Source organism: Miscanthus floridulus, chromosome 16, assembly GCF_019320115.1.
Source record: "Miscanthus floridulus cultivar M001 chromosome 16, ASM1932011v1, whole genome shotgun sequence".
Classification (NCBI taxonomy): domain Eukaryota; kingdom Viridiplantae; phylum Streptophyta; class Magnoliopsida; order Poales; family Poaceae; genus Miscanthus; species Miscanthus floridulus.
This window is the reverse complement of record NC_089595.1, coordinates 106701465-106720130: the sequence shown is the minus strand read 5'-3', so window position 1 is coordinate 106720130 and position 18666 is coordinate 106701465. Positions and strand designations below refer to the sequence as shown.

Sequence of the window (18666 nt, the reverse complement as noted above, 5' to 3'; positions counted from 1 at the left end):
GACATGAAAGGGTCACCAGGCTTTTCCTTGCTGAGCAATGTCGGACCATCTGCACGAACCTCATGGGATTGTCAAGGTGATTTCTAGATCTCTCAGTCATTAGATATCACAAGTGGACATGCTTGATCCAATTGTTCCGCTTTGTTTACTGAAGAACATTCTACGGGCAATTTGTTTGAGCGGTGGTATGTGTACGGGGAAAGTAAACTATAGTAACTTATGCTAGGGCTATGCTCTCGTGTTGCAATTTCTGGATAATAATTATATGTCGGGCTATAATTAATTAAACCATGATATACCTGTGGTCAGAGCTGTGCCAAACACGCATGCTGTTATTAATAAAATCTGGTACGATGAGCAAACTAAATAACTCAAACCACCAGTAGAAGACTTGGAACTTGTCAAGGTCCACTGCAATTTAAAACGTACTGTACCAACCAACTCAAAACAAAGGCCCACCATGTTTCTTCTTATTAGGCTAGTCTCAGGGGTCAGTTTCATGGCTTTGTTTCCAAGACTGCCATAGAATGGAATGAAACACACATTCTCAATAGAAAGTTTTATTCTATATTTTCTTAGACATTAAACTTCAAGGCTCATAGAATTTTTTACATTACTTTTATTATGCACATGGAACAGTGTACCTAGGTAAAAGGATGTCACAGATCATGAGGCACCCTGTAAAAAGAAGTCACAGAATCTGCAAAATATTCCCACTCCAACATCATCTGTGCTTTCGTGGTGGTGTTCAAACAAAGTAGCTAACCAGTGCGACAATGACTGCACAAATGTTTGTGGCAGTAATCGTTTTCCCCTCCACCCCTCTACCACTAGCAGGCGTGCGGCAGCTCTCTCTCTCACCATCGTGGCATACGACATCTCTCTCTCACCCCCCCTCTCTCTCCCAACACCTACACTCCCCCACGGCGTTCTCTCTCTCCCTCCGTCCCTTCGATCCGCGCCGCCGCCACCCCGTTGTTCGGTACCCCTTGGTGCGGCTCGCCCCTAGCTCCTCCCTCTTCTCGGCCTCCGCCGCCAACTGCGTGACCGAGGAGAAGCAGCACACAGCAATAGTTCCTAGCGGCGATGAGATGCACGGCTCACGGGGCCGTGGATTGGCCGACCTACACTGCCGGTAAGCCCTCGGACTCCCCCCCCCCTCTCTCCTGGAGCATCGGCGGATTGGGGGCAGTGGAGGGGCCCCCATGTTTGAGCGGAGGTAGGCTGGCATGTAGATTCCGTGTATCAATGTATTAATGACCTAATCAGTGTTATCAACTGTATTTTTTCTTTGTGCTGCGATTTTGGGGAGAGAATCTCCCCAGCGGTGCAGATGCAGCTTCCTTAGGGATTCGGTTAGTATGTCTTGATAGGGTTAAACTGACCAAGGACAAAAACTTCTATTTTCCATGCATTTAACCATTCACATGCAGAATAAAGCAAAGCAAGTGTCAGGAACAAGGAACTAGACTTCATTCGGTTGCATATGTGAAGAGTTGTAGATGCATACAGAGCATTACTGATCTCTCAGTGTTTTATATCACATCAGCAGGTTGTTTGAAACATTATTTAGGTCCCAATGAGGAAGAATGTGGGTCATGTCTTTCGAATTTGATCACATCCATTTTTTATCTGATATGATAAAAAATATATAAACTTTGTTCAGAATTTTTATCGCGTATCGTATTTTTGTCAAGTAATTCACCTTGAGTTGAGGTTGTTATTCTTTAGCATATTTGTATTACTGATACTTCATTTAATTCTATGAAGTTTGATTTGAGTAACATTATATTTTTCGGGAAAAAATGTCGGAGCACAATACCCAATATGCCTGAACTATAAACATGTTCATGGTCTGCAAAGCTTTGTAACAAATTCAAAGCATAAAAAAATTGATGCAAAGCTACATGGTGATATCTCTACACTGCACGCGATTTTGTCCATCGGTGACATTTGAAAATTTAACAACGGAATAAATTTTAAAGCAGTCACAAGAAAATTATTTCTGCAGTTATGAAAATTCCTCCTATTCTCTAATGTTCCAATTTTACAAAACCAAAAGACACAACAGATGCATAGTTCTGATTTTCTGTTCTTTATGTTATCTTCTGATTGAGCAATCATACAGTGCTTGCTAATTATCTCTATACATTTGAACCTTTTCCATATATGTTTCTGGGAGTTTTGATTGTGGGACCATGAAGATATGCAAGTTTTATCGTAATTGACAAATGTTGTTTGATGTCCTGCCATGCTAGAAGAGGCTGATTGATATTACAGGGAAATAATATGCCCATTACTCATCTGAGTGATCATTGCAAATTATTACTGGTTGTAGGAGAAGCTCCTTGACTTATTTCTTTGTCCTAATATTCAGTTTCTTTGCCTCCAAATGAGTGGATACAAGTGCCTTTTTTGGAACTCAATCTCCTTTGATATTTCATGATACTTGCATTACTTCATTAGCATGTCTACATAGCAGAATTCAATTTGTCTCAGTGATCATCAATTGAAATTTACAGTAACTATAGGAATGCACTTCTCTTACTCATTGCAGTATCTCTAAAAACAAAACATATGGACATGATACATAACTCTCTTCGTGTTGTACTATTACTAAAAAACTTCAATTAGCTATGGGCTTTTGTCTGATTCTACTCTGCGCTTGTGCAGAACAAACTGGAGGGACTGGTCACCTGCAGCACTGCAGCCTTGCTCTCAAGGTCAATAAACGTGAATAGGACTTCAGGTGCTCAGAGATATTTAGGTAATTGAAAAGCTAATCTCATAATTTGTTGTCCCGCTAGAGTTTGGAGTAGCAATGATTCTGTCGAATGCATATTCTAATATGTAAGGTTCCCTGCCCTCCTCTCTTTGTGTTTGCACCTAGAATGTTAGCACGTACTCCATATTTTAGAGTTTGGTTCTAGGTTATGCTCAAAACTTTCCTGCAAAGCTCCGACTAATGCCATTTTCTTGCTGCTGCATGGTACAATGGCATTAGGGACTTTACAATGAATTCCCATCTACCTCAACTGGAACGGACATGTGATGCCTCTCATAATGTGCTTGTAAGGAGTTAGATTAGTTTCAGAAGTACACTACTAAAGAAACCACAAGTTAACTGTTACTTGGCCATGCTAGTTCTCTACACATTCTTAAGTTGATTTATTACTAAGTTCAGTTTTCTTTACACAGTCCAGCACCACAAGTTAATTGTTTTTGTACTAATCTGTAACTCTCTCTTAATGGGGAAAAGAAATTCTACTTTGGTATGTGTACTAAGAACTACTAAGTGAGTAGCTGCTGTATGTTCTATTGCATGGCACTCATTGCCTACTTTGTTAGTTCATTAATGGCTGACTTGTTGCTTCAAGAGTGTGGCACTGTTTTGCATAAATAGAGACTGGCTGTGCACAAGCACATGGATTAACGCTTAATTCAATCTTTCTATTGAGCTTGTCATCCCAAAAAAATTTAGTTCAACGCTGCATATTTTCATTAATTCAGGCTTTGACCCTGAAATTTTGTGGGGTTAAATTTTAATGAAGTTCCTGATTCATGGTTTGATGCTGCTACAGGAGGTGAGTGAGATGTTGGGCAGGTCTTGGCTACTACCATATGGGTCGATTTCTGTTGGAGGTGAGTAATGTGCAATCATCATATTGATTAGACATTTCACCTTCATTTTAATTAATTTTCGGCTTGACGGTAATGGGTCGTTTCCTACAATAAGTAAAAACACAATTGACAGTTCTCAGTGCCAAGTGCAGGCCATAGTCATGATCGAATCATGGGTCCGCCACTCACGATGTTTGAACTGGAAGCGGCATCGGCGATGCTAAGCTAGGCCAGCGCTGTGCACGTGTCTTGTGCTGCTCAGGTGGACAGAAGCATGATGCTACTATATCCTGCGTGGCCAAGGGAGGCAAACAACATGGGCTGTAGTGGTGCGAGGCGGAGGCAGTCAACCAGATTAGTTCATCCTGTTGATTCTTCAAACCTAAGAGTCCACATGACACAACCTGTTATCCTGATAAAGTGACAACGACATATGGTCAGTGCATCCTCTTGATTCCTCCAATCTGTCAGTCCCGGCCACGCATTCTGGTAGGCTGATGACAATATATTTTTTTCAGGAACCCAACCTGTATCCAATGTTGGGGTATTGGTTCATGCAAACTGCTGAACGGGAGAACAATCAGGTCAGCGTTTGCGCCCCCTACTCCATCATCCTGGTTTCCACAATCTCCATGGCGGCACTCTGCTGTTTTGCATTTTTTGGCATTCTCCAACCAGACTCTACACAGACAAGCGCTACAATTCTCACGCGAACCAAATCACACAAACTTATTACCACATAGGAGTCAAGTTGGGAGTGCACGCATCACAGCACTACAATTCTCAAGTGAACCAAATTGCACAAACTTATTACCACATAGGAGTCAAATTGGAAGTGCACGCATCACATAGATATTCACGTATTGTACAGGGCACTGGATATGCCTACATGGAAGGAAATTAGATGAAACACTTTAAGCAAACTGAGGAAAGAATGCATAGGGGCAAAAACAAACAGGGGGCCTACAAATTATTTCTGGGTTCAGTAACTTAGATGGCTGGTACCAACACACTGCCAAGCCACTCTGGCCGACCTCCAAAGGCCAGGGACCTCCAAAGGGCAACACAAGTAAGGCATAAAGATCCTTATATCTACTAAGCTGGCAAAGTGGACTCGTGGATACAATAGCCCAGGGACCTCCAAAGGCCAACACAAGTAAGGACTCATAGGCCAAGGATATAGCACAACGGTGCACTACTCACTACTTGACAGGCTTAAAACTAGAACACCGGTTATGGCACCAACATGTGGCGCATAGAATAGCATCAGATCTATTGGATGAAGCTGTGTAGCGATAGGTAGTTTTGATGGTGGAGTCCACAGACATAGGCTTACTCACCACTGCAACTGCAAGTTGGAAATACTTTGTCACCCAACTGATGGAACCCAGACAATAAAATTGTAAAAGAACGAAGGAGCTACCTTGCCCTGTCTTTCTGCCTAGAGAATAGTTCCTTGCGAGCAGACCTTGATCTCTTGCCAAGAATAGTTCTGCATAAAAACTATATAAGCAAACCACCTATACATGGGCCTTACTTCACCCAGGAAGGTGACCGCAACCACATAAGGATATATATTGGAGGAACTAAAACGAGGGCACATGCAAGCAAGCACCGAGAGGAGGGCGATGAAGCAATGGATGGCACACCACATGGTTATATAGGCAAGAGTTGGAGACTTAAGGAGGCATGGGCGCCTCTGCCACCACTGGGTGCAAGGAGCTCATTAATGGCAATGGGGCCCAACCTAAGCAACCTACACGCATGGATGCATGTGAGAGTACAAATGACCATGCATGTTCCTCGAAGTGGGAGCTATTTTTCATCTAGGAGAGACACTAAATGCGTCCACCTACTTTTGACCTACGCGGCGCATGTGAAGTTTTTTAATCGAGTTCTTGTCTGAAGCAACACTTTGGAAGTTTTTTATGTGCAAGTACAAATGTCCACCGTCCATGCATGGTCCTGGAAGTGGCGAATTGTTTTTGGATAGAGAAATGTGCACCGTCCATACATGGAGAGAGTAGTAAGGACGAGTGGCATTAAATATGCTCACTTGCCTAACTTGTTTTGATGTGATGATAGTAAGGAGGAGAGGCATTAAATGTGCTCACCTGCTTTCGAGCTAGCAGGTTTCAAATTTACTGAGTGAATTTTTGCATGTAAATACCTTTTGTTCATTTATCTGTCCACTTGCTTACTGATAATAAACTCTTTTATATAAAGAGAATAAGGCATTTCATGTGTTGCTAATACTATGGTTTTGCATGTGGCGTCATGTCTCCAAATTTACTGGTAGTGAATTTCTGGATGTAAATACCTGTTGTCCATTGATCTATCCACATGTGTTGTTAATACTATGGTCCTGGACGTGGCGATATGTTTTCAAATTTACTGAGTGAAGTTCTGGATGTGAATACCTTCTGTTCATTTATGTATGCACTTATTTACTGATAGTAAATTCTTGTATGTAAAGAGAAAAGGCTGATAGTTAATTCTTGTATGTAATGGGAAAAGGGCATTGCATGTTCTGGACGTGGCGTCCTATTTTCAAATTTACTGGTAGTAAATTTCTGCATGTAAATACCTATTGTTCATTTGTCTGTCCACTTGCTCCATTCAATGTCAGTGGCTGGTGGACGGTGGACGGTGGGGGTAGAAATTAGTGACATGACCGCTTACAGCCTAGTAGATGGCTTCAGTACACAAATCGACAAGTGATGCATGCATGCAAAGCGAGGACAGCCCCAGCAGCATGCATGTACGCGTTAGGCACCGGCCATGCATATCACCTGCTACTGCCTCACCTGGCCGGTTGAGACGCGTTTCATGTGAGCCGTGAAATTTCGATCTAACGCACCAAATAAAAAAGACTTACGTGGACATCCTAGAAGGCCGCCGATTCGGCGTGCCTTCATATCTTTAATACGTCCGTCATCGGCTCATCGCCAAGGTACAAGGCGTAAGGCGTTGATGAAATGTTGAGTGAACAGTGATAGTGGAGTGGCGTTTGTGGTGGTTCGGACGTCAGAGTAGCGTCCCTCTGCCTCCAGATCTTTCTGCTGGTACCCTACCCGTTGATCTTGACATCGAGAATGAATTAATTAACAAGGGTAGAGCTGGAGCAAGCAAGTTTCATAGGATCATGGGTCTTCTCGGTTCGCATGGTGGCCCATGCAACGATGGCGCCTTCTTGCTTGCAGGGTTGATTGAAAACGGCAGAACAAGTGAGCTTGGATTCTCTGCACCAGTCTCTCGCGTGGGACGCGCTGTGACGTCCCATACTCATGTCTGGATGGAACTCTGCATCGGAACCTCAGAAATGCTCAGGCCTTGTTTAGCATGCATACAACATTAAATATAGACTAAAAAATAATTATATGTTTATTTAGATTTGACCGGTAAAGTTTCAGAGTGTCACATTAAGCGTCGTATGGAGTGTTCGGATACTAATAAAAAAATAAATTACAGAATCTGACAGTAAACCACGAGACGAATTTATTAAGCCTAATTAAACCGGCATTAGCATAGGTGTGTACTGTAGCACTTTTATTATCAAATTATAAACTAATTAGGCTTAAAAGATTCATGACGTAAATTAATCGTAAATTATGTAATTAGTTATTTTTTAGTTTATATTTAATACTCCATCCATGTCCAAACATTCAATGTGGGGTGTAAAGTTTTCGGTGGAAATTAAACAAGGGCTAATGGTATAGTTTGCGACTAATTTACGAGACGAATCTTTTAAACCTAATTAGTCCATGATTTGACAACATAATGCTACAGTACACACATGTGCTAATGACTGATTAATTAGGCTTAATAAATTAGTATCGCGGATTACTGATGGATTCTGTAATTTATTTTTTCATTAATATCCGAACAGCTCGTACAATCGCACTGTTCGTTTGGGCTGGTTTGATTTATAAGCCATGGTTGAAAGTACTATTAACTGGTTTGGTATGAGAGAAAAATAATATTCGTTGACTGATAAGTTATGGCTTATAAGCTAAATACGAGGCTGAATACTTTTATGTGATATACAATGTGATACACTAAAAATTTAGGCCTTGAATTTAAACAACCCCTCATATGCTCCAGACGCAATGCTCTAGCATTCGCCCTGAATGCAATGCACGTCGTGTCGTCCACCGCCATGGACGTACTATTAGCAGTGGCTTTCTGGACCCGCTGTCCGCTGATGCAACAGGCTGTGCTCCTGTACTCTGTTGCCTCGTTGTCTGCACTCTGCAGTGCTACGCATTTCGACGCTAATGAAATTGAAGGTACCAGTACTCCCTCCTCGACAGCCCTGTTCGTCAGTAAAATAACTTTTTTTTTCCTTAACAAATCAACCTGAGATCAGCCGTTTTTCTAGCTAGCTAAACGGAACAGTGTGCTATAAACTTGATCAAAATTTAATTAGTCAAAAAAAATTAGTCTAAACTTTGACCAAAATTATATAAAAAATACTAACATTCCTGATATAAAATTAATATCATTAGATTAGTCATAAAGTATATTTTTATAATAAATTTATTTAGAGACATAAATATTAATATTGTTTACTATAAACTTGATCAAATTTAAACTACTTTGATCGATACGAATCCCATAATTGTTTTTTTTTTACGGAGGGAGTATGACTGTACATGCATCGATCTCATCTGCCTGTCAGTCTTTGTGAAGAATGTGAACTCGTCGGACGCAAGAAGCGGCTCTCCGGAATTAATGGATGGATGGATCGCCATCGACGACCCTCCAATCCAACTACTCCACTGACCCATCCATGTTACGCCACTGCCCATGGCATGCTGCCACTACAAGGCCGGATTAGCAGCGGCAGCCACTGTTCTGAATTCAATTCAGCAACAGAATGGATACATCGCCGTCGACCGCCTACACTACACACACAGGTGCGCAGCGCAGCGCAGCCACGAGCACGGATCGCGTCACCGGCTGCCCCAGCGAGTGCAAAGCCGGCCGTGGATCCAGACCAGACGCAATCCTCGCCAAGAAACCGCCATCCGCGACGTGACACGCCTGTCCCGGTCAGTTCCGTTTTTCACTTATCTCCTGGCTCCTGCGATTTTTTTTAAACATTTTTTTAAATTATTTTTAATTCTAACACTGTTTTTTTTTTCTTCAACTCTAACACTTTTAGCTATACCTATTGCTATGGCGCGGGCAAACAACACTACGCCGCCATACATGGCGGCGCGGCAGTGACAATGGTGTGGCACTTCCACGCGCCATGGCCGCTGACGTGGCAGGAGCTGCCGCAGTGCCGCGCCACGCCCACGGCGCGTCCCTTCGTCACATGTTGTGCAAATGTGTTCTAGCTTGCTTGCCGTAACGATGGTCTGTTCGTTCAATGTACCTTTTTTTAAACTTTGTATCTCGCTTCTACGTTGCTGTACTTGTCTCAGTGCAAACATCTACCAAGTCATGCTGAAATCAGCGGGTGTTAAATTTTGAACAACCTGCTGTTTGACCAGCAATACTTTTGTCTTTCCACAACCAAAAACAGTGAATGCCACACCGTTTCCCTTTTATTACTTGTAAACACTACAAGCTCACCATAGTTGTGGTTCTCTAGGAAAATCTCATGCTCATGGGTAACTGCTAGTTAGCCACTTGCTTCTGCCTCAGTGCTCTCCAACCAACGTCGCGACTGAAGAAGCCTTCTGGCTACTCGACAGCGCCCACCGCATCATATGCTCTTGCCCTTGCTTCTTCGATGTCCTTGCTCTTGGCAGTGACACCAAGAACTCGCCCTCCAACGGCTACAAGATTGCCATCTCCATCTAGTGCTGTCCCAGCATGGAATATCTTGACAGCTGGAGACACCTGCTCAGCCTTGTCCACGTTTTTTATTACAGTCCCCTTCTTATAAGAGCCGGGGTATCCCTGGCTTGCCATCACAACCACCGTTGCCATTTCAGGTGACCAGGTTAGTGAAACATTGCCTAGTTCTCCGTGGCAAGCGGATAACAGAACTTGTGCCAAATCAGATTCTAATCGCATCATCAGAACCCATAATGACATGAAAATAGATCAGTTGAGAAAAGGATAGTCGGAATATCATGGCAAAAATATTTCACAGGTCAAGCAAATGATTTCAGCTAAAACATTTCATCTGAAATTTGTGCAGTGTACTAGACAAGCACAATGAAGATGCAGCAAAGGAAATTCTCCATAAAGTTCAAACATATATTACAATGTAGTAATCCATTAGGATTTTTACAACAGCAGCAGTTTGAACTGATGGTGGCCTGCAATTTGGATTCATATGTACTTAGGCAAACAGCTACTCCTGAAAAAAAAACAATCATACTTTTCTAGTGACAGTTTTTCAGATTTAGTTTTGACATGGTAGTACTTCTACTGGTACTGCGTGTTTATTGTTCCAGTAGCCTTATGATTTGTTTTTATTTAGAAATAAGATTATATTGGTTTGTTTCTTTAATCTCAGATATTAGTTCCTTAAGGTCAAGTTGTCACATCTATATAAGGATGGCTTTTATTGTATCTCCTCTCGTTAAGCAAGAAATCTGTCTTAGTTTCTAGCATCTCATATGTTCTTGACCTTCTGGTGCGACTGCTGGGCAACAGCATAGTAACACTGCTTGGGTTCAGGGCCATCTAAAGTATGCCCATGACACTAATATAGGCCTAGATATTACTGAAAAATTAACTGGTCCAAGTTAGAAATGTAAAACTGTCGTTGGTATAAAATAAAAGTGAGGTTTTTGCAGCAGCTAGAGTAAAAAATTGGAGATTCCACAGTGGTCAAGAAATGTGACCTTCCAAAATTACATTTTTTAGGGGAATTTCCAAAATTACATGAACCAGAGGAACTTTATGGTGTCTGATATTGATTAAATAGATAGCAAGGAACAGTATAATGGCTACCAGATTGGTCCTGAATAGGTTATATAGATCTTAAAAAGGCATGGATTGCAATTTTTCACTTCGTTATACATCATATCTCCTTTTTCAGATTGTACATCATATATCTGATCACCTAGGCTAAATCCACTGCTATACAACACAGAAATGCACCATTCCTGTAGCACTATAGGAATTGAGTTTATTCAACTCATTCACTGGAACAAAATAGAGTGAACTATCAGTGGCAGACCAAGACAGCAAATTTCAGGGAGAAAGTGCAGCGCAAGCACAGACTCTGTTGTTAAGATATGCAGATCCATTGCATTCTGTTGTCCAACGAAAATACATTGACCATATAGTGATCATATTAACCAAAACCCAAATTGGAACGATCAAATTTAGACATGTACATATACTCTAATGCATTGTTCTGCTAAATTGAAAGTTTACTAAGCAATTGGATGAGTCTCTTCCAAAAGATCCTGTTCTAAACTTTTTGTTTGTACTGGATTCTTGTTGGATGAATTCTGACACTCCCCTATACAGCACATATATTGTGTGAATCTTCTGTTTAGCTCTTGTTTCTGACAATTAATTTTGTGGAACTTCTTGCCTGTTAATCTACAAAAATGAATACTGGATGTTAGAGATGGGTAACTAACCTGGCATTCTGGTTCACCAAATCTGACATTGTACTCAATAAGCTTAGACAGCCCAGATTTCTTCTCGATCATAAGCCCAGCGTATAATGAGCCAACAAACTTGCAACCTTCAGCTGCCATGCCTTTAACAGTAGGGATAATTATACTTTCCATTACAATGCGTTTGAGCTCATCTGTCACTATTGGAGCAGGGGAGTATGCACCCATACCACCGGTATTTAGGCCAACATCACCATCACCATCTTTTGTGATCCTGTGCTGATTCAAGAGGCAAAGCATTTTCGCCGTCTACCAATGCAATGAAAGAGGCTTCTTCTTCTTCAACAACAACAACAAAGCCTTTAAGTCCCAAACAAGTTAGGGTAGGCTAGAGTTGAAACCCAGCTGAAGCAATCAAGGTTCAGGCACGTGAATAGCTGTTTTCCAAGCACTCCTATCTAAGGCTAAGTCTTTGAGTACATTCTATCCTTTCAAGTCTCCTTTTATTGCCTCTACACAAGTCAATTTCGGTCTTCCTCTGCCTCTCTTCACGTTACTATCCTGACTTAGGATTCCACTACGCACCGGTGTCTTTGGAGGTCTCTGTTGGACATGTCCAAACCATCTCAACCGGTGTTGGACAAGCTTTTCTTCAATTGGTGCTACCCCTAATCTATCACGTATATCATCATTCCGAACTCAATCCCTTCTTGTATGACCGCAAATCCAATGCAACATACGCATTTCCGCGACACTTATTTGTTGAACATATCGTCTTTTCGTAAGCCAACATTTTGCACCATACAACATAGCAGGTCTAATCGCCGTCCTATAAAGCTTGCCTTTTAGCTTCTGTGGTACCCTTTTGTCACATAGGACACCTGATGTTTGGCGCCACTTCATCCACCCTGCTTTGATTCTATGGCTAACATCTTCATCAATATCCTCGTCTCTCTGTAGCATTGATCATAAATATCGAAAGGTATCCTTTCTAAGCACTACTTGACCTTCCAAACTAATATCTTCCTCCTCCCGAGTAGTAGTGCCGAAGTCACATCTCATATACTCAGTTTTAGTTCTACTGAGTCTAAAACCTTTGGACTCCAAAGTCTCCCGCTATAACTCCAGTTTCTGACTCACTCTTGTCCGGCTTTCATCAACTAGCACTACATCGTCCGTGAAAAGCATACACCAAGAGATGTCCCCTTGTATGTCTCTTGTGAACTCATCCATCACTAAGGCAAACAGATAAGGGCTCAAAGCTGACCCTTGATGTAATCCTATCCTAATCAAGAAGTCATCTGTGTCTCCATCACTTGTTCGAACACTAGTCACAACATTGTTGTACATGTCCTTAATGAGCCCGACGTACTTCGTTGGGACTTTATGTTTGTCCAAAGTCCATCACATAACATTTCTTGGTATTTTATCATAAGCCTTCTCCAAGTCAATAAAAACCATGTGTAGATCCTTCTTCTTCTTCCTATACCGCTCCATAACTTGTCTTATTAAGAAAATGGCTTTCATGGTTGACCTTCCGGGCATGAAACCAAATTGGTTCATACAAACCCGCGTTATTGCTTTCAAACGATGCTCGATAACTCTCTCCCATAGCTTCATAGTATGGCTCATCAACTTAATTCTCCGGTAATTAATACAACTTTGAATATCCCATTTATTTTTGTAGATCGGTACCAATATACTTCTTCTCCACTCTCAGGCATCTTGTTCGATCAAAAAATATGATTGAACAACTTGGTTAGCCATACTATAGCTATGTTCCCGAGGCATCTCCACACCTCGATTGGGATACCATCCGGTCCCATCGCCTTACCTCCTTTCATCCTTTTCAATGCCTCTTTGACCTCAGATTCTTGGATTCTCCGCACAAAGCGTCTATTGGTGTCATCAAAAGAGTCATCCAACTGAAAAGGTTATGTTCGTATTCTCACCATTGAACAATTTATCAAAATACTCTTGACATCGATGTCGGATCTCATCCTCCTTCACCAAGAGATGCTCCCTTTCATCCTTAATGCACTTAACTTGGTTGAAGTCCCTTGTCTTTCTCTCACGAACCCTAGTCATCTTATAAATATCATTCTCTCCTTCATTCGTACTCAAATGGTGGTAAAAATCCTCATACGCTCTACCATTTGCCACACTTACAGCTCGCTTTGCAGTCTTCTTTGCCACCTTGTACTTCTCTATGTTGTCCACACTCCAGTCATGGTACAAGCGTCTATAGCATTCTTTCTTCCCCTTAATAGCCCTTTAGATTTCCTCGTTCCACCACCAAGTATCTTTAGCCTCGCCTCCACTTCCTTTGGTTACTCCACACACCTCTGAGGCCACCTTCCGAATGTTGGTTGCCATCTTCTCCCACATGTTGTTTATGTCCTCTTCTTCCTTCCAAGAGCTCTCTTTGATAACCCTTTCCCCGAATACCTCTGATGTCTCCCCTTTCAGTTTCCACCACTTTATTCTTTCAGTCTTAGCTTGTTTATCCCTACGAGCATGCACCTGAAAACGAAAGTCTGCCACCAAAAGCTTATGTTGAGAAACAACACACTCCTCTAGTATCCATCTTGCGACCCAAGCATGCTCGTTTGTCCTTTCTTCTTGCGAGGACAAAGTCAATCTGGCTAGAGTGTTGTCCGCTACTGAAGGTCACTAGATGAGATTCTCTTTTTAAAGAAAGTGTTGGCTATCATCAGATCAAAAGCTACCGCGAAGTCCAGAACTTCCTCCCCCTCCTGATTCCTACTACCATACCCAAAACCTCCATGAACTGCCTCGAAACCTGCGCTTATAGTACCTACATGCCCATTAAGATCTCCTCCTATAAAAAGCTTCTCACTACAAGGTACAACTCTAATCAGGCCATCTAAGTCTTCCCAGAACTGTCTCTTAGCACTCTCGTCGAGGTCTACTTAGGGGGCATACGCACTAATTACGTTCAAGACTATATCACCAACGACAAGCTTGACTAAGATAATCTTATCTCCTTGCCTTCTCACTCCTACCACACCATTCTTGAGGCTCTTATCGATCAAAACTCATACTCCATTTCTATTCGCGACTGTCCCTGTCTACTAAAGCTTGAAACCTATATTGTCCACCTCCTTCGCCTTTTGACACTTCCATTTAGTCTCTTAAACGCATAATATATTTTCACGCCTCTTAGTCGCGGTATCAACTAATTCTCTTAACTTACCTGTAAGCGACCCTACATTTCAACTACCTAAACGGATCCTAATTGGTTCGACTAGCTTCCTTACCCTTCGCACCCGTCGACTCAGATGTGAAGACCCTTGCTCATTTTCACTACACCCGGGCGCCGATGTAGCGCGCCACTAAGGAAGCGACGACCCGATCCTTACTCACTTGACACCATGCCCAGATCACGACACGGCGCGTCACCAAGGGGGTGCCGACCCGGCCCTTGCCCATTTAACACCATACCCGGGTTCCGATATGGCGCGTCGCTAAGAGGGTTACGCCCCAACAGTTTTCTTTCGGGTTCCATCTCCATTAGAATGGCTAGATTTAACGTTGGCTCGCCACGCCTATCACAACCCTCCTCCTTTACTAGGGCTTGGGACCTGCTATGTTGAGACAACATAGGCGGAGTTAAAGAAAGAGGCTTCTTCACCGTCTAGAAATTCTTCGATGACAACCCGTGAACCAGCAGAACCGAAACCTTCAACCAACATAGAGTCTATGGCTTCCAACGCCTCATCCAAAGTCATTGCAACAACCACACCCTTTCCAGCAGCCAGTCCATCAGCTTTAACAACAATAGGGGCTCCTTCATTTTTTACATATTTTTTAGCTTCCACAGCATCCGTGAATGTGCGATACTAGGGAGAAATAAGTGCTCATATTAGAATGGTTTGAATGGCTTAACATCTGAAATTATCAATACCTACAAATGAATGGACTGTGTTTTTATTTTTTGTTGCATACTGATCTTACATTTTCTCTTTTCTAAAGCAACACAATGACTTTAATTTAAAAGTAATACATAGGGATTTTTTAGAATTACAAATAGTTCTTAACCAGAATGCCATGAAAAATAAAATAGTTGTTTGGTTCGTATCTTAACCTACAGATGCCATCTCCTATTTGCGGGCATTTCCTAAACATAACCCTATATTCATGCCAAGACTAACTTATAGGGCTTAGAACACATAAATGTAAAAGGAAGTACCTTGGCTGTAGGGACATTGTACTTATCACACAGCTTCTTCATGAAGTCCTTTGATCCTTCTAATGCTGCAGCCTCTGATGAAGGGCCAAACATTGGTATCCCAACTTTGACAAGGTCATTTGCAAGACCCGCGACTAGAGGGGCTTCAGGACCCACTACAACCATTCCCACTCCCTTCTTGTGGCAGAACGAGATAACATCATCACTACTGGAGATGTCCAAATCTGAAATACATGTTGCATCCCCGGACTGAGCTATACCAGCATTACCAGGGGCACATAGAACTGCAGCACATGATGGGGAACGGTTCAAGGCATAACAAAGAGCATGCTCCCTGACTCCACCACCAATGACCAGTACAGTTATCCTATCATCTGAGAAAAGGCAACAAACAGGTGTCAAGCCAACTTGCTCTTGGATTTGCATTTACATTAAAACATTTCATTTTCGAGCTGAGTTTAAGACAACAAATCAAAATAAACCAGTATCTTATGTACCGGAAACAGTGGCTGCATCAGTTGCTGAAGCGTTTGAGTGCCACATTGCTGAAGCCTTAACAATCAAGTGATGATGGGAGGCAACATGCCGCATTGTGATGGACGAGCAGTTGCTGCTCCACCACTGAGCAACGGGGTAAGACACTGAAGACTTGGAGCCATTGCACGAGTTGTTACTAGTCAACACATCCGAGCCGTGCCTTGCAGCGAGCTTGAGAGGGCCTCTGATACTGTAAGCAGCACAAGCCATGGCCACTGGCGGACCCCGGATAGTCCTAGCCAATTTCTACAATGTGCAATGCAGTATGATCCAATACACAATAGTATTATACAAGTTAAAAATTTGCCAAGAAATTCAGTATACAAATATATATAAAATAATGAAAAGTATGTTACATGTATATATTTAAAAGGTCTAATAATATCTCAATAAATTCAACAAATATAAGTTCAAAACTTGCAGAATTTGCTGTATAAATAGTTCTAAGATAATTTGCTGATCTATGGTACATAAAGCATTTCCTGAAAGAAGATACATAAAAAAGCTTACTAGGAAATTTGCTGATTACTACAACGAGCCCAACTACTCTTATGGTCATTGGGACTTTATAACATCACCAAATAGACGATACAAGTTACCAAGCACTGAATAGACAGACCAAAGGATTGAAAAGTTTTTGACCGAAGTAAGTAGGGGAACCCTAACCTATTTTTTTATTCCAGACCTGTTTAAATTCGCTCTCACGGGAGTCGAACCCAGGCATGCCTTCCCAGGTGCTCTAACCACTATGCCAGAGACCCTTTGGCAAAGGATTGAAAAGTACTAACCCTTTGTTCCCACGCAGATGCTCTTACAACCTCCTTGGCTTCCGAGGCTGCAAATACGGCGAGAATCAAATCAAAACCGGATGGGAATAAAAGAATCAAATAGGGCGAAGATAGAAGTCGAATGAACCTCGGCGCACGAGCTTGAGGGTCCGCCGCCCGCTTTCAGAGCTTCTTGCCGGAGAGGGGCTTCGCAATGGGCGCCAGCACAACCGGGGTCTTCTTCTTCGCGGGGCGTCGGCGCGGCCTGGAGAAGGCACGGCGGCCGGCGGACCGCGGCCGTCAGCGCAGCCGGGAGAATGCTCGGCGGGCCAGCAGCCGCGCCTAGTCGCGAGGAAGTGACCAACTGGCTAGCTCTCCGCTCTGGTGATGGCGGTGGCGGCGGTCTGGGCCTAAATCCAGACTTGTTTCCTTGGACAGATGGCCTTAATTTGGGTACTGACTCCAGCCCGGTACCTAAATTCCAAAAAAAAAAAAAGCCCAGCCCAATACTCCACCGTCCGCACGCACCATTTACACTATGGGCACACGTTTATGTCCCCTTTGGTTCACGGGTGAAGCGTAGGCTTCAGTCCCTGTGGATTTGCTGACGTCGTGTTTGGAACGGAGGAGAGCACGGTGCCGATTTCAGAGGAAAGGATAGTTCACTCACAAAGTCACAGGAACGCAGGAAATAAAACATGCGGTTGGAACTCATGTTTTGGAGAAGTCCGAGGCAAATGACCTACCTGACTAGTTGAACTGTACTGCACTACGCTAAAGTTGGCGGATGATTTGCACAAATCACTGGGGGTATAGTCCCCGATACCCACGGAGTTGTATATGGGTCGAGCCGCCAGAGGAGGCTCAGCCCGCAAGACTACGCCGCGCGGAGCGCGATACAAGTCGGCGTGACTCGCAAGACTATATGAAGATCCTTGACGATCAAGGATGATCTGTTCAGATATACTAGATTCCGCAATCTTTAGTTACTATCTTGTAAACCGATCAAGATAGAAACAACCGACCTGTAACCCTACCCCCGGCCTATATAAGGAGGGTAGGGACCCCCTCATTTTCATCGAATCTCTCATAATATAATCCACAAAGACACAGGATGTAGGGTATTACGTCGAGTTGACGACCTGAACCTGCCTAATCGTTGTCTCTTGCGTTCTATGTCACCATCCGGTTCCCTCATGCGCAGCTCTACCGATTCATCTACTACCGTGGGCATACCCCTCGGTAGACTGCCGGACGTATTTCGTCAACAACTAAACTGTGGAAAGAGAAAAGTGCTGCAGAATGATGTTTTCTGTCCTGTCAAATCGGCATCTCACTGCAGTATTCTCGATGAAAGTTTCCTCCATTCCAAATGACCACGTTGCTTCCTTTCCTATGTTTTTGGATTCCTATATTTTTCGTAGGCTTCACCCGTGAGCCAAAGGGGGCCTTAGATGGCTCGCTCCATCGCCTTGCTTCGCTTCGCTAGGTATGGCTAGCCTTGCCAGCGGAGGAGAGCTGAATTGGCTCACTCAAGAAAGAAAATTCTGAAAAACACAGATAACGAAGTTGACTGGAGAACCAAACAGTTGCCTCCTTGCCAAGCATGGCAAGGCGAGTGCTCGCCCGACAACCAAACGTGCCCTATTTCTACGGATTTGCTTGGATCTTTTGCTAGGCTCGCATAGCCTTGTCTGCCTCAATTCACCTAGTAAAGATGAGTCTTAAAAAACTCACCTAGCAAAGATAGGCGTAGCGAGAAAAGAGGAAGTTGTTTGGTTCTCTTATTCAATTGCCTTGCCATCTTTTTCTCTCTCTATCTTCTATTTTCTAGTGGAGGACTAGGACTGTGCTCAAGTGGATGAGCAAAGATTGCTTGAGCGGGAGAGCCAAACTCAAGGATATCCTTGCCATGGTGTCTGAGCTTGCACAGCGAAGCAAGGGTTTCTTGCCCTACCAAACATCAATTCTTGTCGAGCTAGGCGAGGGA

At 42.9% G+C, this 18666-nt stretch overlaps 1 pseudogene; it reads right to left on the bottom strand.

Moving 5' to 3' along the window:
• Window positions 1-8876: 8876 nt before the first annotated feature.
• On the bottom strand, window positions 8877-17057 carry LOC136513446 (phosphoribosylamine--glycine ligase-like; annotated as a pseudogene).
• Between the last annotated feature and the right edge of the window lie 1609 nt (window positions 17058-18666).